Here is a 27,976-nt window from a genome sequence, read left to right on the forward strand (position 1 = left end):
ATTGCTGCTCTTTCTGATCTTTTTTCCTCTAATGGAAGACCTCCCCATGGGCACCTTTCCTAGTTTCCCCTCTCCCTTCTCTTATAGCAGGTCTTTGCTTCTCTTGGGTATACTGATTTCTACTGTTTATTAATTTCTGCTCATTCCATTTCAATTCCTCTGCTATTCATATATTCTGTGCACACTGCTGTGTCTGAATGAGCTTTTAGTCAAGCTTCTGATGACCCCAGAGCTTTTCTTGGCCTTATCTTGCATTTACATGATGCCTTTCAGTTCCCTGAAATCCAACTCCAAGAATAAATGCAAATGTGTTTCCCTGCACCTACCAGTGCTTCTCTGAGCAGGATCTTGATAGCTGACACCATCCTGTGTTACTGGAGTTTAGGAGAGGACTGTCCAGTAAAAACAGCACAAGGATCAAGAGCAGATACAAAGTCATCACAGAAGTGAGGATGTGACAATGTAACCCCTAGAAAAAGAACAGCAAACAAGCACGAATGTGTGTGCCAAGCGTGCCTTCCTCCCGCACATCACAAGCAGCAGCAATTAATGCCCTGCTCAGCATCTTGCTTGGGGACTGTCCAGGACTTGAGCCAATCACCCAACTTCCCAAGTTTGCCCTTGGAGGAAAAGGAGATTAGAAGTTCTTATAAGGAGGAAAGGAAAAAAAATGCACTTGGCTGTGATGTTCAGGTGGGGTTAAATCCTCGAGGAGCTTCTCCTTCCTGTTTGGTAATTAGAGCACTTGTTTGTGAGATAAGGAAACTCACACTCCTCTTAGTATGATTTCTGTGCCCTCTTCAGTTTGCTAATCAAAACAAGTTTCCGCTGCATGTTTCTTATCCCCAGAGGGTGGAACTATCCTCAGAAAATTAAAGCTCTCTTAGCTCTTAATGTGTCATCACAACTAATAGCCTGGGGACTGTAAACAAGTTTAAATATCAAAACAATTTGGCTGGTGATTGTCTGTGATTATGGATTAAGAATACAAAATTTGTGCTCACTGATATTCAAGGTAGATCGAAAACAAGGAGCCAGATCCTCAACTGGTGTAAACAGAGGTGGCTGAGCTGAACGGGGCAAGGAAGGCTGCTTTGTACCAGCTGAGCATCTGACCCTGGGAGGTTTGCAGAGATTTCCATTCTTGTTTTTCAAGGTTTTCAAGATAATACATGACAGCACAGGGCTGATCAGGAGGAGCACTGAGGGCCCTGGGAGAGCCTGGACGATCTCCCTCTTCTCTGGGTTCCCAGGAGTTCAGATTCTGCTGGCTGAGCCCTCCACTCACAGCCTCTTTGGGGAGCTCATAAATAATGACTTAGAGGAGAAATGATTTAAGATTATGAAACTTTTTCAAGATCAAGTCAAGGTGCCAGCATATTCAAAAGCTGTCAGATATGTCAGGGCAGGTGCTTTGTGAGGGATGTGCTTTGTATCTTTGATGTGACAAAAACATACTGCAGTAAATTCACAAACGTGCACTTGCTGCTGCCTTTTCCAAAGCCCTGCCTTCAAGCCATCACCTTTAGATCAGTCTTGTTGAGTGAAGAGATGCAAAAAGGATCTTTTGCCAGAAATGCTGTTCTTGGTTCATCAGACTGTTTGCAGTGGCAGTGATGTGCAGCATGTCCCACAGATTTGGGGAGATGGTAGTGGGTCTATTTCATAGCACAGCTGGATTTGAAACTTTTCGTGTTAGCATGTCCCTCTTTTGGAAATATTTGTGAGGCCTCACTTTTGTTATGGACAATTTTCTGCTGTAGGCTGAATAACCTATTCTTCAAAGAATCCCACGGATGAAAAACTAAGGCAGAGAGAGACTACGTGGATTTCCTGTAGATATATAGAAGCCAGCAGAAGTGCAAGGAGATAAATAGTGCAAGGAGTGTCCTAACTACTGAACTGTCCTTGTCTCCCATGTGCAGTGCAGAATACACAGAATATTTATCTTTTAATGGATAGCTTTTTAGAATACATATACTTTCAAAAGGCTGATGTTAGGTTAATGACGAATCTTATGTAGAAAAATTAATTTTGATTGGGCAAGAAAGTTCTTTCCTAATGAGGTAGTAATTAAATAAGAAGGATAGTTATTTAAAAAAATGGTAAATTTAGTGTTCTCTATCCCTTGTATCTCAGCAGTTCTAGCAGCGGTTCTGGGTAAGGAAAAGGAATGTTTCTGTCAAGCACGAAGTACCACCAGAAAAATATAAAAGGAAAAATGTGTCATAAGAATCATAAAAATATTAAATAATGTCAAATAAATAAAATCAATATCTAGAAGAGAATAATAAAGACTGAGAAAAGGTACTCAGAAAGCTAGATGACTTTTCTATTTTCTTAATTGGGGTAATTATACTAAAACTGACAGCAAGTCTTTCCCCAGCAGCAAAAAACACCCACAAACCCCAGCCAGCAAAAATACCGCTCTGGGCATAAGATCTGTGAAGGTTGAAGGCTTGAGTCTGCCATTAGGAGAGTGCTACTCTTCTCCCAAGGTCAGTCCTTACATATGGAGAAGTAATTTTGATTCTAGTCTCCCACTGTACAAAGTCAATGCTTACCTTGATTTCAACAGTGCTATATTTGGCAAAGTACTAATATAATTGTATTTGGTCCCAGTCATGTCCTGGTTGAATGTGAAATTCCTCTTAATACCAAGCCATTGTGTGCTCTCTCTTGTAGCTTAGGTGGTGTATAAAATAGCGAGCAGTGCCGACCTGCTGGAGCAATCCCTCCAGGGAAACCAGTGCTGCCAGTGCCCACACCACGTGTGTTTTGGGGTTTTTACTTCACACTAGCTTTTGTCTGGAACTCTACTGCCATGGGCTGAAAATTTCTTTCATTGTTTTTACAGCACATGAAGAACTCCTGCAGCACTTTTTTGGGTGTAGTTTCATCCAAAAAAGATGCAGTTTATGCAGTCCCAGGCTACACCATAGCATGAGCCAAATACAGCACATAGGGACATAGAGATGACCTCCAACAAATCATACTGTGCATCACCCCATGTGTAAACTCTTAACTGCTGATGCCCCTTTGTTGTTCCTTCATGTTCATCACATTCCAGACACCAGTTTCTCTGTGCATATTTCATTGCATCACACTGAGGACTTCTCCCTCAGTTAAGGCCCCTTAGTGGGACAGAAATAACCTGGCACTCTGATTCATGTTACCTGATTTGAAACCACTCACTCTCTCCTTGCTAATAAATACAACTTGCAAAGAGGAAAAATGTGATTGTATAATGTCAGATCAGAGACTGTGCAGCCCAAGGACCTCTGCCTTTCTCATTAGCCAGTAATGGGTGCCTGGGAGAGACCTTAATAATAAGGCAAAGATGTGGTGGTACTTCCCCAGAATAATTTCTTAGCTTACAAAAAATTCACTACTCAAGGATTTGCTAAGCCAGAGGCTTTGTCTTTATAGCTAATGGCCTTTGATATGTCTCCTTCGTTTGTGAATTATTTAGCTACCTTTTAGATTGATGTTAATTTTAGGATCTAGCGTTCTGCAGGAGAGAATTTGATATTGACTTCATGCTGCAAAGGTTATTAAGAAAAGAATAGGGATGCTAATAACAGGAGGTCAGATGCTGGAATCAGGATTTCCTAGCGTATGTGGTGCAGGGTCACTGTACCAAAGTTAAGAGTGCCAGTGGCTGCAGTGCAAAGCCACCCCAGCTGGGGCTCTGCACCACTCTCTGTGGGCTTTTTGATGTGAATGGGAAACTCTGCCCAAACCACGGGATGCAGAGTCAAATTACACCTTCTCTGGCTTTTTTCAAGCCAGAAAGGCTTGTCCCACAAAATGCTTGAGTATGATCATATTTCTGTGGGAACCAGAGTGCTGAATCAAGAGTGTTCAGCTCTCGTGGGAACCAGCCAGAAGAACTTCACTCTCCCCTCAAATCCTTGCATTCCAGGCCTGGGATTTTATCAGGCTATATTTGTAATCCTACTTGATTTCTCAAATAAACAGTGAAACGCAAAGAGTTGACCAGAGGGAAAAACTTCCAGTTACTGAAGGGGAAAAGAACACAGTATCCAAATGACTCATGGTTCTTTGGGTGAAGTAATGGCTGCATGTCATAGCCTGGGATGTGGGTTTGTGGTCTGATGCCACATGGAGTGGATGAACTTAGGTTGTGACTTTAATGAAATGGCTTTGGTAGAAATTCTCCTGTGATTTCCCAGAGACAAGTTGCTTGTTAGGATACCATTGACTGCACGGTGGCAATTAACAAGATAGGGAGGACAGCCAACAGGTGCAGCCAAACCCTCCTCTGGACACCAGCTGGGGCAAATATAACAAAACCTTTCCGATGCTAGAAGGTGTTAGGTCCTGCAGGAAGAGTTGGAGATGGCTGTGGCTGAAGGAACTCTGGAGACAGAGTTTCTGAGGGCTGGAAGGGAATCTGGAGAGGGACGGCAGGAGCCATATCCCTGTGAGGTACCTGATGCCTGTGAAGATTTGCTTTCCCAGGACAGGTTATCCAAAAACCTTCTGGATGATCATGCTCTGATGTTTGATGCCCTGGGGCTTGATGCCCTTCTCCTTGGTGCCCCCTGCCCCTGCTGGCTGCTGTTTGCTGTGGGTACCCTCGGGTTACTGGCTCCCTTGTTATTTTTTCCTCTGATCCACTGGTTATAGTAAGACAAAACGCATAACTGCTAACACAAGTATAAGTACAAAGGCTTCTGCAGAGCCTGACTTCTGCCTTGCTTGCCACTAATCACTTATACCTGCTGGGAATCAAACACTTCCTAGGAAGTTGCCAGCAGTAACTCGCTGTCTTATATATGAACAACATGCAGATGTGACAAAAATACAGGCTGTTTTGTCTGGATCCTCAGTTTTTCCTTTCAGTTTCTCTATTGCACAGTTTCCTTACCTCTCCCAGTCCCCTCCTTCCTTTCAGTACTCTGGCTGCTGCTCTGTGGCTGTGCAGTGCAGGAGCAGCTCAGAGGAGCTGCAGGTCAGGACTCTCCTCTGATGATACCTGCTGGAGGGGACATGCCCAAAGAGGTGGTGGTGCATTCCTGGGGAGCCCTCATCACCCTGAACATGTACACTGCCTGGGAGCTACTGGTTTTGCTCGGTGAGTTAGAGGAGGAAGGAATTAGGGTCCACTAAAGGACCAAATCAAATCCCTCTTTTAGGTGGGAGCTGTTGGCGAGGAATTTTTTTTCTACACCCTCCTACTCCTTTCTGCTGCAGAAACACAATGGGATGTGGTCTGCAGCTTGGGATACAGCAGCAGGGCATTGCCTGAACCCAGATTTTGGCAGATCAGTTGGCATTGGGAAACCAGCCAACCGTTTTCAGTTTTCTGGGACACTCTGGTTTGCCCATGTGATTAAAATTTGCAGTGTTAGATAAACACAGATAAGAATTTATCCATTTCTAATTTGAACAATAAGATGTTTACCCATGGCAGGAAGACCCAAGGAGCTTCCTTGTGGCTTCAGCTGTGCTGGGAGTCAGGGCTTGTCCCACATTTGAAGAATCTTCTTTTTTTCAGACTCAGGCTGTTGCTTGGGAAATGGCTGTATTCTCCCTGCAGGCAGATCGATACATTTCAGCTCACTGCACTGCAAGTAACTTCTCATCGTACATTAAGAACGAGGCAAATAAAAGCCAAGATGGATGTTATTTTGGTTTTGCTTTTATTTTGAATTATTTATTAAGAAGTCACTGCTGTCTTCCTTCTTGTTGGGAGACAAAATGCCTTTGTCTTTAATGATTTTTTTCTATTAAAAAGAAGCAAGGTCTTCCCAGTTTTATTTCCTGCACTCATTTCCTGGTACTGGAGTGTAAATCTGGGGTTTTCAGCATGGCAAGATGACCTCCTGCAGTCCCAGTGCAGGAAAAGTCCCCACTGATGCTGGAGGAGTCACACTTCATGGTACTTTTCTGAGCAGTTTTATAATGACATTGTGGAGGAGTTATGTGTGCTAGGAGTGATTGCTGGCACGTAAACAGAGGGTTATAAGTAAACCACAGACTAGCTGAACTATCATTTTAATTAAGTATTTACTAAAAAAGCTAATAAAAATACTAATCCTTTTCAAGTGAATTCTTAATATAATGTGGTGTGGGGCATAAATTCTGCAGTTGGCTCCACTATTAATATGAGTTTGGATACTCCAACTAATAATCGATTTTGATGTTTTTGTTCCTAAATCTAGGTTATCCTGAAGGGAAGGATAAAGAAACTGGCCACCAAGATGGTAATCACTAGTGGAAATGAAGAAGATAAAGGCAGTCAAGAAAAGGAAAGCAAAGAAGAAACCATCTTGGCAATGCTTGGAATTATTGGGACAATTCTGAACCTCATTGTGATCATTTTTGTGTATATTTACACAACGTTGTAAACTAGAAGGCATGCAAATAGACCAGATAAAATGGCCATTAAGAGTGACAACAAACATTGCTGACTATTGACAAGTTCTTTAATCAGAATTGACTCTGTATTATATTAACACATCATAAAAGCACTGCCTGCAGGCAACGAAGACTGAAGCACAATTAATTTAACAAGACTTTTTCACACAGTAATAAGCTTAATTCTTCTCTCCTGCCCTCTCCCTTTCGGTTTGGTTTTCAGTTTGGGGGAGAATGACTGCAGTTATATAAGTTGTAGCTTTGAAGAAATCCACCAGGGATATGTTGTTTTAACACAATTTAAAAAAAAAAGAAAAAAAAAAAGAAAGGAAAAAAAAAAGGAAAAGAAAGAAACTGTACACTATATATAATTAGAAATGTATGCTATATACCCACAAAGATTGAACTCAAAGATAGCTTCATAGCACAGATCATGTGTCTGTTAGGTCAAATGGATTTTTCTCTTGGTTTTTGCTTTTACTTACATTGAATCTGACAAGCTTTTTATTTAGAATGAACATATGGTGCAATCATGAAAAAAACAATCCCATTGAGCAAGGTCTGCCTAAACCTGATAAAATGTTGGGAGAAATACACTACATGGTTATTTTTCCTTTCTCATTTGCTTAACATCTGTGTCTGTTCATACCAATGTTTATAAATATATATTTTTAATAAATGTGCTATATTTTTAGCATGAACCAAATACTTGGAGACACTTGTATTCATGCAGCTAAATTTTGTTTGATGAAGTGCCCCTTTTGACAATGGATGTTATTTTTCTCGGCAATTATACAGCAGTCTTGTTTGCAGCCCTCTCACTGTGGTCTGAAGCAAGCTCACATCATGCTCATATGCATGACTTGAAGTTGGAATGTCAGCTGAAAAGCATTGCTGCTTAATACGGGAAATAGCAAAACATTGTAAGGTGACCTTTGGAGACTGGTTGCAGAAAGAAGGCTCTATTTATAGATAAAAAAGAAAAAGCAAATGTAAGGAATATTGAGGCATCTCACAAAATATTGTAAAATTCATAGAATTTGTGGCTTTCAAAATCTGGTCACGCTCTCTAAGTACTTTTGCTGAGAGAAGTGAGCAGAGGTCTATACAGCTGAAAAGAGAAATTTATAGAGCCCATAGTGAGGGGCTTAAGTGAAATCCAGATTGTAAATACAGAGTGTATTTTAAATGTGAGGATCGTTAACTCTTTATGCTTCTCTGACATGTGCTTTAACTGAGTTGGTGCAGTGAAATTCTCTGACTTGTGTTTTTTGACAGGAATGTACAATGATGATCATCATCATTTTTCTTCAGAGTTCAGTACCTATAACTATACGAAGCATTAAAAATATGAGACCTCAATTCTGCCTCAAGCTGCCTAAGTACATTGCCCACTAACTCTGACATATCCTCTTAAAAATAGGTCAATTAATTGTTTACTGACTTGTGATTTGGATTGCGTCCTCAGATGCACAAGGAGAGCTGGTACTGAAGTCAGCTAGAGCTGTGAAAATTTTGACCCTAGAGTCTCATTAATTTTAGCGATCAGACCTGTCCCTCCGGAATCAAGAATGAGTTTTTCACCATTTTCCAGGCTCTAGGAATGGTCTCAAAAATACAGACTTTCACTGCAGGATATAAAACCAAGCCTGGAAAATTCTGAGGGGCACCTCTTATAACAGAAGTGTTCAGTCTCTTGTGGTATCGTACAGTCAATAACAAAACCATTAAGAGTAGAAAAAAGGTCAGTAAATAAATTACAATGAAATCCAATATGAAGACTGAAGGAAAGTAGAGCAAAAATAATCTTATGTTAATGAAAACATGACAGATGAGAGAGGTGAGAAAATGAGCAGAGATTTGAAGCAGAAAACAGCACAGAAAGCCAGTGCCATGCACTCCAGCATGGCTGAGGAAACATTTGTGTTTGCATGGTGCTGGTAGAGCTGCAGGTCTCAGAGAAGACAAGAAACAGTAGTGGCACATGATAGTGTAGCTCAGTGAAGGTGATCTTGTTTTTTAATTTATAGTTACTTATTGATAATTTTAAGGAATCAGAAAACTCTACTTTTTGATCATCCTGATGGCTAAAATATATTTTGCTCCACTAGGCATTTTTTCTTCTGTTTAAACTATTGCTGCTCACAGCCTGTGGCTCTGAGCACCTGCACATGCTCCAGGCACCAGCCTAACTTCAGGCCACCTCCTGCCTGCCAGGACCTTCTCTGCAGATATTTCTCTTGAATTTCTCCCCCTCCATTTCCAGCAAACACCACAGCAATCTGCCTGAGGCTCGTGCTCATCTTCTAGAGGGTCAGCCTCTGAGTCAAAAGATGAGCTCTCATGCCAGATACTTCTTTGTCTCCCTCTGCATCAAATGGTAGTACCTGTCATCCTCTTGTGGGCATGAAGATGCTTAATGAATCAAATCTCATTAAGGGCTTATACTAATATTACAAATTAAAGCTCTGCATTGTAAAACAGCATAGGATACCTCACCCACTAAAGTAGGAACTTTTGCTGCTCATCGCAGTTGCACTTATTCAGACACGGGCCAGCACCTTCAACAAGACAGGCACTGCAAATAGCCCAAATAAGCTGAAATGGTGGATCAAGAGCCTAAGGATTCCATGTTTCCTCTGCTGTACTTTGCCTGTTAGTCTTGATGTAGGCAGTGTGTCCAGGTATACTATCATCCTACCCCAGCAGCAGCCCTGTGCAGTGTGCTTTGCCACAGGACTTTTATTCCTCTGAAAGAGGAAGAAAGGTTTATCCCATTCCATAAAAAGTTTAACACTTAATATTTTAGCTTTACAGGTTTCTGTTCACAGATAGTTCTAGAAATATCCTGGGGCAAGTTATTCTTAAGTAGATTCATTAAGTATTCATTTAAATAAAAATGAAGAGTTTCCTTCGAGGGCAATTTCTTTACCTTTTATTTGGTATTCATGAACACTGATAGGGGAAAAGTATTTTTTCGAGAATGACAGTGGAAGAGGAATATTTTATACAGGGACCTGAAGGTGTGCCTACCCAGGAAGTTGTGGGCAGGCCTGCTCTTCGCTCAGTGACAGCTGGAGCCAAATTACCCTCATGCTTTTTTTTGAATGCACCTGTAAGAACTATTCAACTAGGTAACATATATGTCATGAATATCTTATAGTCAATAGCTGCTCTATTAACAGTTGAATAAAACTTCAAGAGTTGAATTGCAAATCTACTTTGGCAAGGAAAAATCCAACTGTCTCATTTTTGGCTTGACTTGTACATAATGCAAATAGTTTCTAAAGTAAATTTTAAAAAATGGAATGTTAGTCCATTAGTGACAGGAACTTCCATCTTTGCATTTGAGTAGAAGGAAATTAATATCCAATATCATAAAAAGATATTAAAGCATCACCTTTTGCTTCAGTCAACTAAGAATATGATTACATATGATATGTAGTTTGATGGTTTGTGTCATGGGAATGAAAAATATTTTCATGAGGTGACAGAAAGGTGACATTGTCCCCACTGGTATCTGGTGTGTTGGCTGGTGGGTACAGAAGACTTTCAAGAAGGGAGAAGATAAAATTATTCATTTTACACACAACAACATGGGGAGAAAGAAGACAAACAAGCTACTGCCCTCCTCTCTGGTTCCTACAACTGATACTGAAAACTTGACTCTCAGGAACCACATCTTTATACTGGAATATATCGTCCTGTGTGTTGGCTGTCAGGGCAGTCCTTTCAGTTATGTACCTTCTGCTCCTTCCACCTGCACCTCTGCAGCAGCGTGTGGCTCGTTGTGCCTGAGGAGAGTTTGAACACAAACCCAGCCTGGCAGCCTCTGGAAGCAGTAGTTTTGCTTTACTGTGATGTAACAGTCTACTACGGGCCTGAGATTTATTATTTTAAGGACAGTCAGTAATCATCATCATGTTACTGTCTGACAATCTTGGGAATACATCACTTGTTGAATTCCCAGAAAAATCCCACCCCTGGCCCACAGGTAAAAATTTGTTCAGTAGGCATCAAAATACGAAAGAAAGCTTCAGTTACATCACAACCGAACTTCAGTATGAAGCGTTGCTTAAATCCATGTGTCTTATATTTCCACTTAATCTGTACACTGGAGCTCACCCCAAATGCCCCAAGATCTAATATGTGTCAAGAGGTCTCATCTCTTCTGAGTCAGAACTACCATTTCTGTGTGAATTACGGCATATGCAGAGAACTTGGTCCATAGAAGGAAAGGATAAAAATTAACTGGGTTAAAACTCCAGGGAGGCAGCACTGCACAATTTACTAATTAGTTTGAGGTTTAGCTGGAGTACTTTGTTTCTGGATAGCCAGTATTCTGGAGAAAAGATGTTATTGTTCCCTAGAAAGTTTCTGGAAGAAATATGTCTAATTGAAAGAACCACATTGAAAACATTTCAGCAGCAATCTTCTGAAGAAAACACTGACCAGAACTGTGAGTGGCTTGCTTCCCAAGAGTACTGCTTGGCAGCCCAGGAACACAGTGCACATACATGCAAGCACCTCTTGTTTACTTAGAGGCTTTGTCTTTGGAACAGAATGCACAGATTTACAGAGATTTACAAGTGTATGAAATAGCACATTATGCAACATCAATAATGAAGAAATCTGTTTACCTTTATTTCCAGCAGATACACTGCAGGCACTCTGCAGAACCTGCACTGCTTCTATGCCTGGCTGTGTGTTTTGGAGGCTCATCCCAAAAGGTCTTATAAACTCAGTGTTTCTTTCCCCACCACTGATCCAAGAGAAACAAAACCTATTCAATGTGAAAACCTCCACACCAGACTGAAATGCCACATGCTTCCATCTGCATTTATCTACATATGAGCCATCTGGTATCCAATAAGACTTTCCTTGTCTTAGGCATTAGGTTTGCTTATCTGCATTTCACCTGGGGACTCAGAGAGTGAAAGGCAATTTGTAGAGCTGAAAGCACCCAACTGTTTCCAATGATCTAGCTGTACATAATGGAGCTGTCACCTGGAGGGTGGCTGTTCACGTGCATAGCACACCACACACCATCCTCCTTGTGTGGTCTCACACTGACCCAGCCTCTGTGACACCCAGGGGGTGGGGCTGGGCTGTAACTGGCCCATATAGCCAAAAAGGTGTGCAAGAGAGAGTGTTCTGTGCAAAAGCCTGGATCCCAGGTCAAGCTCTGTGGAGTGAAAGGACATTCTGCCTTGTTCACAGAAAGGCACATAGCTATGTCCACCGGGACCCTTCTGCAACCTGTCCCAGTTCAGCTGAAGGTGACCCGTGCACCACACTGACTCTCTGGTGGCAGCTGCAGAACTTCCTTCCCCTGAGGGAAGTAAACAGCTCTGGACTTTCCTGATCTCCTAGAACAGGGAACAAAGTGACTTTTGCACGGCAGAAATAGCAGCAGGACCATCCATTTCTGGCTGACAATGACAAAGCCACCTGTCTAGAGTGCTGATGGGAACCCTTTTCCCACCCATCATTCTTCATAGTCTGGGAAATGCAAGTTAATTACCTGGACTCCAGGTTCTTCTCCACAGGCTCAGTCACCATTTAGACTCAGGCAGATTTCTTTCATGATGCTGAGACTTTGTTGAACTCAAATGGCTCCTGGAGCCAGGTCTGCAGGAACATATCAAATATCGTGTTACCTTAATCTGGCCTCGGTATCGTGAAGGTGTCATTGTAACAAGTCTTGGGCATTGTCCATCTCTGCCAACAAGGTGTTAAGGGAAAAGCATTAGCAAGGGACACCATACGGGAGCCATGGGCAGCCAGAGGTAATGCACAGGGGCTGCTTTCCCCAGCACTTACCCTCCTGAGGAGCAGTGGTGTTATGGTGGATTGATATTGGTGGTGGGTAAATGTAATAAAATGTTTGTGTAGCAGGGTGTGATTTCTCACCTTCCTGCAAAATTAATGGGAAAGGCTTTATAAAGAATTCTGGCTTTGTCAATTTAAAATATGGATTAAAATTTACTATATATGTTTTCAAATTTTAATGTGCTGCTTTTTTTTCCCACTTACCGACAAATTCAATTTTAGTTTTGCAGATGCTATTCTTGTTTCTGTAATAATGATGGCTAATACAAAAGCATTGGTACTGGATGAAAAAGGAAGGAATTATTATATTGTCAGTGTTGTATTATTCTGTTCTTGTGAGCAGGAAAAGATAGTGGTTTTCTTTGCATCCAGTGCACATAGTTAGCAGTATTTTTATAATTTGATACCATTATTTCTGGAATTCTGTGGGACAAAGTTCCATCATTTAGAGCTGTGTATATTCAAACAAATGTCAGCAAACTGAGAAGTATATGAAATGTTTGCATTAGCTGAAAGAAAACAATGTCAGACACATATATTTTGAGCAGATTCAAACTCAAAAGTGAGACCTCACAACTATCATTCTTACACCCCTACTGACATTGTATAATGCACACCAGGACATAATTTAGAAGCTCACTCTGCTAAGACTATTCATGTACATAACTCAGACTAAGGGGCTCAGTTCCTTCACAGTTAATATGCATATGAATATGTATTTGCAGGTTTGGGGCATTAGTTGACAGTTAGCTGACAATTCAGCTGCCGCAAAAATGCAGCTAATCAAACAGGGAAAAATAAGAAATTTCCTGTACAATGAGCTTTTTCTCTTTGTCTCATTGACCTTACTTTAAGTCAGCTGATTTGTTTCAGATTGAGTGATGGATGAGAATGATGCTAAAGCTTGCCTAACCAATGAAAGAATAAACACCACGGAGGAATATTACATCTACATTGTCTATCAGAAACTAAGCATTTCCCTAAAAGGGTTTTAAAAAAATCTCAGTGCTGAATGTTTTACATTTTCCTTTATATTTCATCATCAGCCAACACACTATTTCTATTTGATTGTATAATAATATTTATGTCCACTTTCACTGAGCTGTGCAAACACCAGCAAATGGATTTTGCATCCTTTGTTGCTTTTTAAGTTTTATAAGCCTCTTTCTAGTACATACCCATCTCCTGTTTTAAAGATCAAGAGGAGAAATAGACCACATCCTAAAGTACTATACAATTATGCAAACCTCACTACAAGCTTAGATTGAAAGTATATGACCATTTACACAAAACACGGGTGTTATTTCTTGAGACTCTTCATATGGCCCAAGTGACCCTGATATGGTGCTGCATACAATATTACATTCTTTTGTTTTTAGAAAAAAAAGAGTCCAGCTGTGAAACTCCTTGAAGCAGTGCATTGCACTATAGTTGCAATTTACAGAGCAAGGCAAAAAATCTGATGACCACAGCCAGTGCTCAGCTCCTGGCTGACCTTCTCCCATGGGGCAGCAGCCCTTGGTGTACCCTGACAGACCAAGCGTTCAGTGCCCTCTACACCTGATGAAAGGAAATAATAGTCAAGTAATTAACATCCCAAAATTTGAAATGTCACCATTTTCTGTCTGGTTTCACTGGTCCAGAGAAAAAAAACCATCACCGAGTAGTAGCCTAACATAAAACAGAAAAGCAGCCAGTGATTTCTTAAGGTGGTCCTGAATGTCTCTCCTCAAAATACATCTTTTTAGAAAGCTCTCAGGAGCTTTGAAGGGCCCTTGGGAGCACCTGGTGCCGTCCTCATTCCCAGAAGTCACCACTGCTTTGACTCAAGTTACCTGAAAAGGCATCTTCCTAAATGGGACCATGCCAACTGCCCAGAGAAGTTTGTGTGATGCTGCAATCCCTACTCTCCATATTCTCCTGTATGGGTACTTTCCTATAGGATAGAAAAGAATAGAATAGAATAGAATAGAATAGAATAGAATAGAATAGAATACTTTAGAATACTTTAGTTGAAAGGCATCTACAACAACCATCTGGACTGTCCAAAAGCTAGAGCACATTACTAAGGGCACTGTCCTAATGCCTCTTAAGTACTGACAGATTTGGGACATCAACCACCTCTCTAGGAAGCCTGTTGCAGATCTATTCTAGGCCACCTTCTTGGCAAAGAAATGTTTCCCAATGCCATCTCTGGACCTCCCCTGATGAAGTGCTGGACACCATTCCCAGGCCATATATCACAGGATCCCAGGGAGAAATGTTCAGTACCTTCCTCCCTACTTTCTCTCCTCAGGAAGGTGTAGAGATCCTCCCTCAGCTTCCTTTTCTGCAAACTAGACAATCCTAAAGTCCTTATCCAGTCCTCATAGGAGCTGCCTCACTTCTTGATAGAGTTTGAAAAGGAAGCAGTTTCCTGCATCTGTGTTTCTCAGACTCCTGCCACCTCCATGCGACAGGGTGGGTGGGAGGACCACAGAGGAAGGCCTGGGTATACGGCTGATCCTCTTCTTCCCTGAAATTTGACTCTGTTTGGTTTAAAATTCTCAGATTGTTTAAAGACAATTTTTAAGTGCAGCTCAGATTTTAAGAGTCACTTATATGAGTCTTATTTGACTTGTGAGCACTTCCATGACATGGTGGTGTAAGAATTGCAGTAGTGGCATGTTTCACCCACAGTGCCTGGAGTGCTCACAAATCCTTCATGGAATTGCTGGGATATTCCCATCATCTCAGACACTAAATGAGATACAAAACTAACAATCAGAATAGAATCACAGAATGGTTTGGGTTGTAAGGTCATTTCATTCCAACTCCCCCTGCCATGGGCAGGGACACCTTTCACTAGACCAGGTTGCTCAGAGCCCCATCCAACCTGGCCTTGAGCACATCCAGGGATGGAACATCCATAGCTTCTCTGTGCAACCTGTTCCAGAAATTCACCACTCTCACAGTACTGAATTCCTTCCTGTCTGATCTAAAACTTGCCCCTTTTCAGTTTTCAGTGGAGGCACTTAGCTCCCCAGTCCCCATCCTGCTGTCCATTCACTCGAGAGGTGTGGGAAGAGAGGTTGCCATTGAAAACTGAGGGAAAAATTTTTTGAGTACCTCAGCCTTCTCCTCATCCATTACCAGTTTTCCAGCATTGCTTATCAGAGGGATGACATTGTCTTTGACCTTCATTAGTAGAGGTTAATAATTTGAATTGATTCAAACATTGTTGCTTGTCTGAAAATAAAGGGTCCTTACAAAATTAGTGGCAAAAGTAGGATTCTTTTCATGCCATGAAACCTGAAGAGGACAAAAGTTGCATGTTATTAAAATATCATAATTAATACCAGCTGAAACCCACTTTTAGTTCTGAGACATCTCTGCAATTGTCAAATGAGCTCAGAAATTTTGTATACCTTTTTGTCATTTTGCAGAATAAGGTAAAAGGTCTGAAAACAGTGATCTTTGTGCTGCAATTCCACTGCCTGGAAACTAAAAAAAAAATCAATAGGCATGAAGAGTGTTCCTCCACCAGCCCATGCTCAGTTTCCAGAAGGAAGTACTGAAGTGTGGCTTAACAGTAAAACAGGAGGTGGCTGGTACTTTCCAATATCCTTTCAGATCAGTAAGTTTTTATTTATAGTCTTGTCCCCTGTACAGAGGATGGATAGTCTTCCTTTCAGCCAGATGGTTTCCTCCTTCTGTATGTGTTTTTGCTCATCAAGTCCTGAGTGATAACATTGTTGATATGCCATTGCTGAGAAGTAGATTTAAGACAAGAAATTAAATAATCCAGCTGTAAAAATAAAACATATCTGTTTGTATCAATCAATTCAAGCTCCACTGACCAAAACATATAGAATCCTGTAAGAAATAAGTACTTTTTAGAAGCCATGATTTCCTGAGGAGTGGTAGAAGGAGAAGGATATACAGCATATATCCAAGGGCTCTTTGAAAACTACCTTGAAAATTATAACTTTATTATGTAAAAGTTAAATATATTAGTTCAATTCAGTGTTTTTCCTTTGGTAAGATCTTTTTCATTACATTCACGTACATGCAGGGTGGTGTTTCCCAGCTGTCAGTCCAGCCTTTATTGAAGTTACATGAGTGGAGCTGAAGGCAGACTCTAGCTCCCAGGTCTGAATCCAGCAGACCATTTATATTCATAATTCTCTCCAAGAAAGTGCATGGTCCTGTTGGCTTTCTGGGCTGCCCATAAGCTTGAAACTAAGTATGTGCTGAAGTGCTTCACTGGAGCAGGGCAGTGTCCTGCAGCTGTGTTGAAACACTCAGTCCATTTCGCTTTTTAGGGAGGTTATTACTGGTTAAAAGAAGTATTTCTCTGAAATAGAAGGGAACAAATGTCCCAGAGCATTCATTAACTTCCCTCTCAGTCCCTTTTCTCCTTTCTGCAACTCCCTTCTTTTTTGCTGGCTCATAACATTGGCCTTGTCCATCCCTTACAAAACATCACAGCTAAACAGTCTTGCTTAAATGGCTACTTTCTCTGCTTTATGTGCCTCAGATTTAAATTGAAAACCTCTTCTTCGCCCAAGGCTCTATTTTATTTTCTGATCCCATTTCATCCACCAGTGTCACCAGCTGTGCTGAGCATCATCATTTCCCACAGCCAGAACAGCTGTGGGGTGTTCCTATTGTATACCTGGCATGCTTTGCCCTTTCTACCAGCTCTGCTCCTTTGCTCATTTAAACCTTGCCAAAAATACATCCCCACCACATAGTGATAATACAGCTACCCCTCAACAGAGTTTTTCTGGCTGGGAGCAAAAAAGGCTGGTGAGTGAGACCCAGTATCAGGGCAGATACAGAGAGGACTCTGCAGGGTGGTATAATCTACCAGAACTTCTTGGACTGAAGTACAAACATCAGAGCCTGTGGTGGAACACTTTGAGCCCTAAAGGAAGATCAGTATACAGGAAACTGACTGAATGTTGCGAAGAGTGCTGCATTGCAAGGACTGTCTAAAATTCCTTCCTTACACACTTTGGTTAATAGAGAAAGACCTGAGGGGTGGAGATGTCAGAGTCTCTTATAATGAGGCCTCTGAGGTTTTTGATAAAGCTGCTTAGAAAAAAGAAATCACTTTTGTTCATTGTCTGGTACTGTCCCATTCTTCCTGGTGCGCTAGTCTTACAGAACTAGTGATGGTGATCAAGCTGATTTCATGGTCACGAGGTCACAGCTAATCCAACTGAACCTTTGCAGCAGTCTTTAAAGAAGCTGATGTCCTAAAAATCTGCCTGTTTGTGCTTCTGTATGGGTTTTGAGCTTTATTTTGTTTCAGGGGATTGGAAAAGCCCTAGAAGACAAAGGCAGATCTATGGTTGGTCTTGAGATCTTATGTGCTCTGTTACAGCAGATGTGGCCATGCTGGTGGTGAGGAGGATTTGGGATCAGGCGAGTGTCCTCAATGGAGGCAGCATGATTCTGTGAGCAAACACACACTGCTCAGGATAGCTAAGAGCAGGCTTCAAGGAAACACTGGAAAAAGAGCAGGGAAGTATGAGTCATCTGTGGAATGTCAGTTTGCATGTGTCTTTACGTAGCATGTAATTATTTTTATACACATGTTTAATTAATTTTTCTTTGTGTTTCACTGGGGATAACATTTGTTTGTCATTCTCCTTGCTGGGTATATCAACATACTGTTACACTGTCAATGACTGCTTTGGCAGAGGGAAGCCCTTGAAGAACACTGCAGTGATTGTGGCTGCCCCCAAAAGCAGTCCAAGCTTGAGACAACAGCCTGAAGGCATTCTGTCATGAAAATTATATATTCTGTTGCACAACTCTGTCCTACACCTGTGTCTGAGGCCAAAGGTCATGGTCAGGGCAGAGCCGCTTCAGCTTTGGGACCAGCTGTGCTGGCCCTGGCCCTCCCCTGGCTTCAGAGAGACAGAAACTTGCCGCATGAGCACCCTGCCCTGCAGGGCATCCTGGAGAAGGGCAGATACATTTGGGGCAGAGATGACACGCTGATGAAACCCCAAAGCTGAGGTAGCAAGGAGTGCTTGGGAAAACAAGATGTATAGAGCCAGCTTCTACCAAGTGCAAGCACAGGGAAGTGGTCTCAGAGGAGGAGAGCTGCGAGTGTGATGTGGTAGCTGGAGGTCTGTGGAGGCAGCTGAGGAAGGGGCAAGGGCAATTTCCCTGCTTATCCCTGTTCCTTCATCTGCACAGGGATAAACCTGAGGCAAAGGTTTAGGCTAGGAAGAAAGAGAAGTGTTTTGTCCAAAGAGAAGAAAAAGACAGTAGATTCACCCTTGACATCAGGAAAAAGGCTGTATCTTAGGGCATTGGACATTTGTTGATTTTATGGGGTTTTTTTATCCCATTACCCATGAGAAAAGGGCTCTGATTTTTCTGGAGAAGTAAGTTGTTAAAGCTGTTCCCTGAAGATTTGATTTGCTCATGCAAGGTGAAAGCAGCCCATGGCTTCCCTGTGTAATAGAGCCTGGGACAAGAAGGAGAGAGGAAACCTTCCTGCAGTGAACATCGGTGTTGCTTTTAGCTATTAATATACTTATAGCTGTTACATATGAGTTTAACTCATGAAAATCTTTGGCTTTTCCTTGTTTAAATAACCACGTGCCATTAGAGTCCCCTGTGACAGCTGCCCTCTGGGCATGTGGTGGGTAACAAATAGGAGGGGGTCTTCTCTGCCCAGGCTGGGGTACCACTGAAGCAAAGGCATGAGGGTATCTCTTGCCAAGGCTGTGAACCCCCTTATCTCACCCAGATAATATACCAGTGCCATTAAAACCACTACAACATCTGACAAAACTGGGGAAATTAAGGAGTACCAGCCTTCTGTCAGAGGCACAAAGAGTTTTTGAGGATGCCCCTACCCTCAGGAGTAAAACTTAAATAACCCTGTTCAGCACAGTGGAGTCTCTCAAGGAATGAAGCTAGTTTAAGCAGAATGAAAATCCTGTCTGCCACTTGTTTCTGGCATTTTCCCAGCATGTCTTCCGAGCACAGGATGCTCACTGCCGGCCACCTCCCCTTGTCCTCTCTCTCTACCATCTCACTGGCATTATTTCAACGTTTGCACTGCTTTTATCAACCTTTTTTTGCTGGCTAGTTTAGCCTTTCATTTATAAGAGATGTGACATTTTGCCATCCTCTTCAGTGTTTTTAATTTTGGTGTGTGTTTAGCCTATGTGCTTTGAAGCATACAATTTTCTTATATAGTTTCTTCATTTGCAGTATTTGGAAATTAAATTTTGATATTGTGCTTTTAAAGAAAGGCATGATGCTTTTATTTCCTTTCTTTATGGCTACCTCATAACACAGGTTTGACCCTTTCTGTGCAAAATCCTTGCCAACATTTTGCTTGTTCTAGCCTTTTGAAAGCCATAAATAGCACTGCATTCTTGCATATTTTCTAAGAGTGAAAATGCATTGGAAAATGTATTTTTTCTGTCCTATATTAGGGCAGGAGAGGCAAGGAGTAATTCTGTCATTTACTTCAGAATCCCTATACTTACAGCTAGGGATGTGAGTTGTGGGTTCTGCATCAGTGCTAACAGAGCTCTTCATACTCTTCGTAGTAACTTCAGCTGGTCCATCTCCACCCATGTGTGAGAAGAATGGTGTGCTTTCCTCTCATCTCTCTGTATTTACAGAGTATCACGGGTAATGAATGACTTCACTTCTCCTGGAACAAGCCAAGTGCTGGCATGAAAAGATCCCTCTCACTCTGCATGAAAGTAAATCAGGAGTTTCATAACTGCAGGGACCAGACAAGAAAAATTGGAAACTGCAAAACTAAAATAAATTTCTCTTGTCTATACTCATAAGAAAAATGATCAATTAAGTAGCAGAAAAGTTTCCTGACTTGTCATATGTATTAAGATGTTACTTATGCATCTGCACTTTTCTGCAGGTACTTCTTGTCTTTCTAGAAAAAAAAAAAAGATAAATTTCCTGTGTTTAACAGTGTGGTTCAGAGCTTCCACTTCAGAAAAAAATTGTACAATGCAGCATGCACTGTGGACAATTAAGTAGAGACTGGACACCTTTATAGAGCTAAGTTTGAGGTGTAGTGAAACACCATAAACAGGGAAAAGTTAAAGCTTTGCCATTTCCCATGAAGATGACTAAAATCTAGAAGCCTTGATCTAAAATCTCATTAATATTTTTAATTGAAACCTTTGAAGAGCATTTTGCATTTGACTCCATCTTCCCTAAGAATGGGCAGAAAGTATTCCACAGTCCCCAGATCATGCTTGACTGTGGAGGAAACCCACACTGTACAGTGAGTGTGTGTTTGAGGAAAGGTTTGATTGATCCTTAAGACAGCCTGATTTAGAAGTGGTTCTTCCAATACAGATGAATTCATCAGTGGTGTCCTGGAGAGGAACGTTGAGCACTGGTGGCACATAAGGTGCAAATCTTGGATGGTCCTTTGAGATGTGCTGCAGTTTCCTGGGATATTGTTCCCTATTGCAGTGACACTGGTGGCTGCTCCTGAACAGGAAAATATTTGTTGAATTGTAGGATTAGTCTGTCCAAATGAATGTTTCGCATTCGTTGTGTCTTTTGTCTTCATTGCTGGTCAGGATGTCTCCTCTGTGGATATATGGGCAGACACGGAGGCTGTCGACTGACTGGTACAGACTGCAGTCCAAAAGCCCTACCCAGGGCGATCCTCTGTGTCGTGCATCAAGAATATTCGAAACTGAACATTACTATCTGATGATCTTTTCCTTCTGTTTTGGTTTGAGAGTCTGTGGATCTTTTCTGTGAGATATGAAGCACTGGGCTCCTTAGGCTTGTGTTCCCCTCCCAGCTGCGGAGGAACCCAGCATCTAAGCAGGATCTGTCCCTGCAGAGCTGCTTGTGGAGTAAGTTGCCAGCTAGCTGTAGTGTGTGTTCCCCCATGGCTTGAAATATTGTCAGAGGGAGAATCTGTGGAGGATTTCTTGTAATCTGATTGCACTATTTTTCAGCCACACAAGCAATAAATATTTAAAGTCTGGTTGTAGGCGATATAACAACTCTGTAAATACATGCTTCTGAATACAGAAGTAAGAGGCTGATCTTTTCTTTTAAGAGGAAACAAATACATCTCTGTTTGGCATAAAGTGTCCTCCTCCCCATTCTGTAAGGAAGAATGTGTTGAGGCAATTTTTCTGCTATGAATGAAGGTGAAAACTAAAGGCAGAAAAGTACTGCTGCATATTTATTGCTACCTTCTGGCGATCCTCTGTTCTTTTCCATTTCTCAGATCAAGGTATTAAATCAAAGCCCAGGAAAGAAAGGCAAAGAGTGAGAGAGGGAACTGAGAGAAATGAACAGCTTCACTCTTTCTCCTGCTGCATTCTCTCTCCCTGCCTGTCCCCATCCTGTTTTTTTCCTGAAGAGAGAAGCTGTGAACAGTAATAGAGATAGGAAGCAGTATGAGAGTTCCTGTGACATTTTCTGTCTTCTCTACAGCATTGCATGAACTTCCACTATTCCAAGTAATTTGGTTTTACAGGAGTACTTACAGTTAGCTTTCACAAACTGAAATTGAGTATCAGCATGAGCCTGAAGATACTGGGCCAATATCAGCACTAATGCAAAAGGGCGGGAGTGGCCAGAGAGGTGAGAAAGACCTGTGGATGTGACTCAAAAATGAGGGCACTATCCTTATCCTTGGACATTGACCACAGACTTTGTGTAGTGCAGAAATAAATCCAGGCTTGTTTTGATGTCCTTTGTTATGATTAAACTAGATTTTTTGCCTCTAGAATAGTTCTGGAAGGAAAAAAAATGTACTCTGGCATTGACTGAAGGGAGATCTAGGGTCTCAGCTGATTTAAGCCAAGCAGCAGAATTATGGCAGTGGGGAAGTACCTGGTTCTGCACATTGCCCTCTCTAGCTTTCCTGTTCTTTCTTTTTTCAAAAGAGCTTCCTGTATTTTTGGAGGTGATTTTATGAAGTGCTTTTGGAATTGAGAAGTAACTTGGTGATTTGACTCATGTAGTTTGTTTCTCCTCTGTGAGGCATAGTTAGTAAAGTTTTTTGAATATATAAATGATTAGCTAATTGTGATGATGTGTGAAGAATCTTACACCTCTGCTCTTTCTGAAATCCATTTAATGAACAAATTCCTTAGTGGTCATCTCAGAAACCATTATCAAACAACTCTTACCTACTAAGAGAAATTTCTTTTCCAAAAATCCTAGCTTAGGCATGGTAGAATATTTATTACATGGCTGGCAGTATTCTTCTGCCTGAGGGATGGACTGCAATTACAGCATGGTAAATATTTCATTAGAACAAAGCAAAACTGCATGGGAAGTGGCCTTCCCTTTATTTAAAACATTTATTAAAATACAGTGTTAGAATCTACATGGGAATAATTCTTTCTCCCTAATCTACCAACTAAGCTACAATTTTAGGCGAGACATTTTGTTATTACAAAACCTTGCATATTAGAGCAATCTATCTTCTCCTCTGAGAAAGGTGGACATCTTAACACAGATGAAACTTAGTGTACACTGATGTTCCTTATACCATTCTGGCTTCTTCAAGGAAGAAAGAGCAGGTGCAGTGATTTCAGTGCCCTTACAAAATCCCTTCTCTTCAAAACGACAATGTAAATGTAATTTAAGTACAAGACCTAAACACAAATGAATGTTGAATTCTGCGCACAAGAGTGGGAAGTAGTCACTTGATAGTGCATAAAGATGCATGTGCAGTTTTGGAGAGTAGTGTTCTACAATAAACGCTTCCTGAGTTCCACTTGTTTTAAAATCGTCCACTTCTCTGGACAGTGAAAATAGGGACAAAGACAATTTATGAGGGCTCATCCATATCATCTATCCCTCTATTCTTAGTGAATAGAAAAACCATCTATGAGCATATATGAGGAATGAGGTCTTACTGAACAGTAATCTGGCTGTAACTCCTTTTCACTGGAGATCATCTTTCTACCAGAGCACCAGGTTATACAACGTTGTCCTGGGCAACCCAAAGTGTTATTGTATTCCCTATCTACCTGTTCCCAAAATTATTACTGTCTCTCTAAGACCCGGCAGCTGGACACGGAACCACAGAGGTCAGCGTGGCAGGTTCTTTTAAGGTCAGGGTCGCTCAGGCGGAATTCTCTTGCCCTTTTCCTTTCTTTCTTTAGGGGAAGCTGAGACAGGGCAAGGCAGAAGCCTTCTTTTGTTCTCTGTGAGCTCCTTGTCTGCTTGCAAGGAAAGCATTTTGCAATGCTAAACTGCTTCAAGAAAATTTCACAATACCTGTCTAGAGCCACAGTGTGGAGCCAGAGCCATCGGGGCTGGGAGGTGCTGGTTTCGGTGCTTGGAGAGACCAGTTGTGCCCTACAACACACCAATGAATGGCTCAGAAACTGCAGTGCTGGCACCAGCCAGGTCCAGCCAGCCGAGGAGGAGGCAGAGGAATTGACTCTGCAGGTTTGCCGAGTTCTCCGGCGCCTGAGTTTCCCAGCCACCAGAGTCTTTCAGCTGCTCCTGTCAACAAAGCTGCCAAGGCTGGAGAGATTGAGGGGCATTGCCCTGAGATTCAGCAACTTTGTTTCCAGTTATTATTTACTGTTATTTTGCCTGTTGCTGTTTCATTTTTTTAGTAAACAGTAACTTTTCCGCTTATATCTACCCACACTTGTCTCTATAGGTGCAAAGGGAAGGGTTAAAGTAAGAGGGGAGGTAATTAATTTTGGAATGTCCACTCCCTTAAATTGTCCTAAACAAAGACAATGTTTAGGCAGTACCCCACTTTATCTGCTAGAGGTCTGTGATGAGGGCCCAAGTCTGTAGCCTGGTCCTACAGTGATAACAGCCTTCTTCCTTCTGCAAAGGCTAAGAAATGAAAAGATCACCTCACTGTACCAGTCGTAGGCAGCCTCAAACCTCAGCTCAAGTTTTGTTCTTGATTTTTTCCCTGGTCTCTTAGAAAGTTGCAAAAGTACTTGACTATGCTGCAGAATGTGCAAAACCATTTCTCATGGATCAGCATTACACTCATAGCATGATTTTCCATCTGTCCCAGCTGCTGCCTCTGCTGCTGTCCAGCAACAGGGAGCTCCAACTCGTCTCTGGGCAAAATGCACTTCTTCCTGTCTGTGTGAGTTGTTTTTAAGTTGTTGCTAGCTGTAAGCAAGCAGGATGACTTTACCAGAGAAGAGTCAACCAAGATTTCTGGCTCATATTAGCTAGTCCAGAGAATTTTATTGTCTTATTGGTGTGTTCTGTCCTAACACCCCAAGCTCCATAGTGACTTCTCCAACTATTCTGGAAAGCTGACACACTGCAAAAGTTAATGGACAGTGAAAACTCTCTCTAGGGAGCCCTTACCATACTTGATGTTACAAGCTTCCAGATGCTGAAAAGCTGTGTCCCCTTGTTTAAAGCCAAGGCTGTTTCTCACCCTGAGAAAGGGATCCTGCAGTAAATCTACTCTGGGGTATAAGATCACCATTTATTGCATTTGGCATGAGCTAGGTCCCAAAATGCAGCATCAGCTCCAGAGACAAAAATGAGTTTAGGTTCAATGCTGGTTTCTTTTGGGCTGCCTCCAGACTCTGAGGATGCAAGTGCAAAGCATTCTAGTGAGACTCACAAGAATACGCAAATGGACCACAAGCCAGTCTCCAAAGTTGCACTCCCAGGGCTGGGCTTCCATGCAGTGCAATACAGAAGTCCTGAGCAAACAGAAGCTTAAGCCAGCACATTTTCAGAGGACCGAGCAACTGAGCCACAGGAGCCCACTGATGTGCTGCTGACTCTTCCCAGGCCAATGGGCTGGCAGTGAGAGGAAGCCATACTCTGCTTCCCAGTGCCTCCTCCTACAGGGCTGGCAAATACAGGATCATTTCAGAGCCCTTTGAAATAGCTCTGAGCTACTTAAACTTAGACACTTTAAGCTTTTTTCCATTTTTTCCTTCCCCCCTCCCCCCCTTTTTTTTTCTTTAATTCCTTCTGTCAGAGACAGATATGAGTTGCTCAGAGACAAGGAGTCTGAATTTACAGAGGTGGTCATTGGCATGCTAGGCAGTGCCTGAGCATTGGAGGTGTAAGATTTCATGTGATAAAAGCAGCTGAAGTAACACTTCTTTTGGGTGCCTAATTTCTTCAGAAACCTAATTCTTGCACTCTCCCTTTGCAGGTCACAGGATTAATGCAGCATCCACACAGGCATGCTCTCCTTCAGAAAGGTAGTGAGGCACTCTGTGCCAGTCTTTATATTTAGCACTAATACATGAAACACTCCACATGCAAACAACCATGCCAGGATTTGTGTACAGTCTTGTGCCAGAAGACAGACTGTCCAGCCCCATCTTGATAATGCTGCTTCCCTTCACTAAGAAGTCAGAGCAATGAAATCTCACAGAAACGCACTAAATCACACTTATATTGTATTTAAAAGCAGAAATGGTTAAGTACAAATATGTAATGCTCAACAATACTCAGAAAAAGAGCTGAAGGGGATTTACAGCTTTAAGTTAGCAAAACCAATAGTAAACAAAAAAAAAAAAAGTATGGGTACTTTCTGCCTCCTAGGAGGTTAATGGGGATGTACCAAAATGAAGGTGGGTCTTTGGAGTTGCACTCCTCCCAGAGAGTGCTGTTTTGGTGGAAGTGTTGGCATACCTCCAGCAATATTCCTTCTGTTTTTTTCTTGTTCAGATAGTAGACTGATAAGCTTTGTGTCTTGGTGCGATGCACTTCACTCATAAGACAGAATCCACCATATACTCTATCAATATAACGTGCATTAATGTTCAATGGTAAATGCGACAGTGATTTAACAAGATTTGGTGGCAAGGTACACTTGATTAGTTACTGCATAGAGAACAGGGTCAGACAACACCATCAGAGAGACCCTCCCACTGAATCATGGGGTTCAGAATAGACTGTCCTGCCTTCTAAAACCCTTCTCAGAGAGCAGCCTAGGCACAGCTGGTCATTCCTAGTCCCAGATTTACCAACAGTTTAGGTTGAAAGGATTATACATGCACGGTCAATCCTTTAGACCACTTACATAAGAAGTCAAAGTTTATCATGCTATTAATCACTTAGTGAGGATCTGTTGTGGGAAGGGATCTCTCGACCTGGAGGAGCAACCTTGAGAGGTGTCCCTGCTCAAGGAGAGATCCTGGCGTGCAGCCCGCTGCTGTAGAGGAGAGCTCCATGGGCCCTGGGCTGCCCGCTATTTATAGAGAAAGATGAGTGACTTATGGTCATATTTGCATACCAGCAAGACGTCTGGGTCACCATTCCAGACAGCCCTTGGCTGCCATGTTGCCATCTGCCCCCAAAGTCCAGAGTAAGGTGGATGCAGCTATCACATCCTCCACTAGTAGTTATTGCTTGAAAGGGGTGGGGGAAGGCACACCTCACAGGATGTTAAGAATCCCAAAGATCCACAACACTAGCAATTTGCAGTTATATTTAATCCTTTAAGTAGTTATTGAAGGCATGAATATATTGCTAGTGACAGGATACGTCTAAATCCGATAAGCCAAAATCTTTCCTGCAAAACAAAGCATGGGAACAGCTGTCTTCTGGACAGGTGCCTTGTTTTGCCTTTTTGATCACAGATTCTACATCTCTGTGCTTGTCTGGACTCTGTTGGAACAATTTTTACATCCAAACTCATATGTATGTCATCTGTCATGCAATTATTGGAGGTTATTCAAAGGTTATGTTTGAAGTACTCATTGGAGATATAAAGTGTTTCATTCATTGATAGCGATTGCTGAACAAAGGCTTGGAAATTCTAAAGGAACTATCAAAATAGATTTGAACTTCTACACCATGGGAATAGTGTTGTGAAGTCAATGTGACCTTGAAAGAAACAGCAGGTAGCTGTGCTCACACCTTCTGAAGAATGAGGGACATGTTTGACAATTGACTGAAGGTGCTTTTTCATGTGACTGACAAGTTGACAGCTATTAATTATCTTAATATTTGCTTGGGGTTCTGAGACTGCACCAAGCAATTAAAGATACTTTTGGAAATTAGTGGTTTTGTTTGCACTCCTTCCTCTAATTGTTTGCTAAATAATTTACCAACATTGTGTTTCAAATCTCTGAGTACTGCAAATAGTACTTAAATAGTATGGTTTTATGCAGAAGGAAGTAAATGCAAATGTGTAAAGAATGTGTGGAAGAAGGGAGGAAGGAGTGAGTACAACTGGGCTTTAAAGGTAGACCTTAACAGGAACATGAGTGTCTTCCTCACCTAAATTTGATCATTAAGAGGTGGCTGGTACCAAAATGCTGTAATGTTTCAGGCAGACATGCAGGGTCTGTTTTTATTATGTGGATGTTAAGTGCACTGTTAGGAACTTGAAGACTGTAGCAAATTTTCCAAGTTTGCATTTCTGAGTATCAAGTAGCACACCAAATTAAGTCCCTCCAGAAACCAAACTCTCTACCCCTCCCTGCCTGAAACCTTTTTTGCTACACCCATTGGTTCTCAGCATCCCTCATCTGAAACTCACTGGGCTCAACTTCCTATGTATTCCTCTGTTTTTCTTTAGGTCACAGTGACGCCTGTGATGTTCAGGCTGTTCTGTAAATATGGTAGATATCCTTTAAGTATAAATATCAACTCATCATGCCTACCAAATTCATGGCTACAGTTTGTAAGCATGTCATTTATTGTTGATGTAATTTCTATTGAGATGAAATAAAACAAATGATGAAGTAAAGTTTTTTAAGAAGAAACTGAAATTGTGGGAAAGAGGTAATGAAAAGCTCTGTCTTTTGTAGTTTCT

The 27,976-nt window shown here is 41.7% G+C and overlaps 1 protein-coding gene across 12 annotated transcripts in view; it reads left to right on the forward strand.

The window, feature by feature from the left end:
* Positions 1–27,976, forward strand: part of CUNH14orf132 (chromosome unknown C14orf132 homolog) — a 234,467-nt gene that overhangs the window by 132,916 nt on the left and 73,575 nt on the right. For 7 of the 12 annotated variants that reach the window (XR_001860231.1, XR_001860229.1, XR_001860237.1 and 4 more), the window contains one exon: positions 6,192–12,398. The exons of 2 other annotated variants lie outside the window; for them this stretch is intronic. The gene's annotated coding sequence lies outside the window, so the exon portion shown is untranslated. Of the gene's footprint in view, positions 1–2,386; positions 2,499–6,191; positions 12,399–17,013; positions 25,410–27,976 lie in introns of those variants that run through there. 3 more of the 12 variants (XR_001860234.1, XR_001860235.1, XR_001860240.1) reach the window with 3 other exon arrangements.

Source organism: Corvus brachyrhynchos, unplaced genomic scaffold (assembly GCF_000691975.1).
Source record: "Corvus brachyrhynchos isolate BGI_N302 unplaced genomic scaffold, ASM69197v1 scaffold1, whole genome shotgun sequence".
Taxonomy (NCBI): Eukaryota; Metazoa; Chordata; class Aves; order Passeriformes; family Corvidae; genus Corvus; species Corvus brachyrhynchos.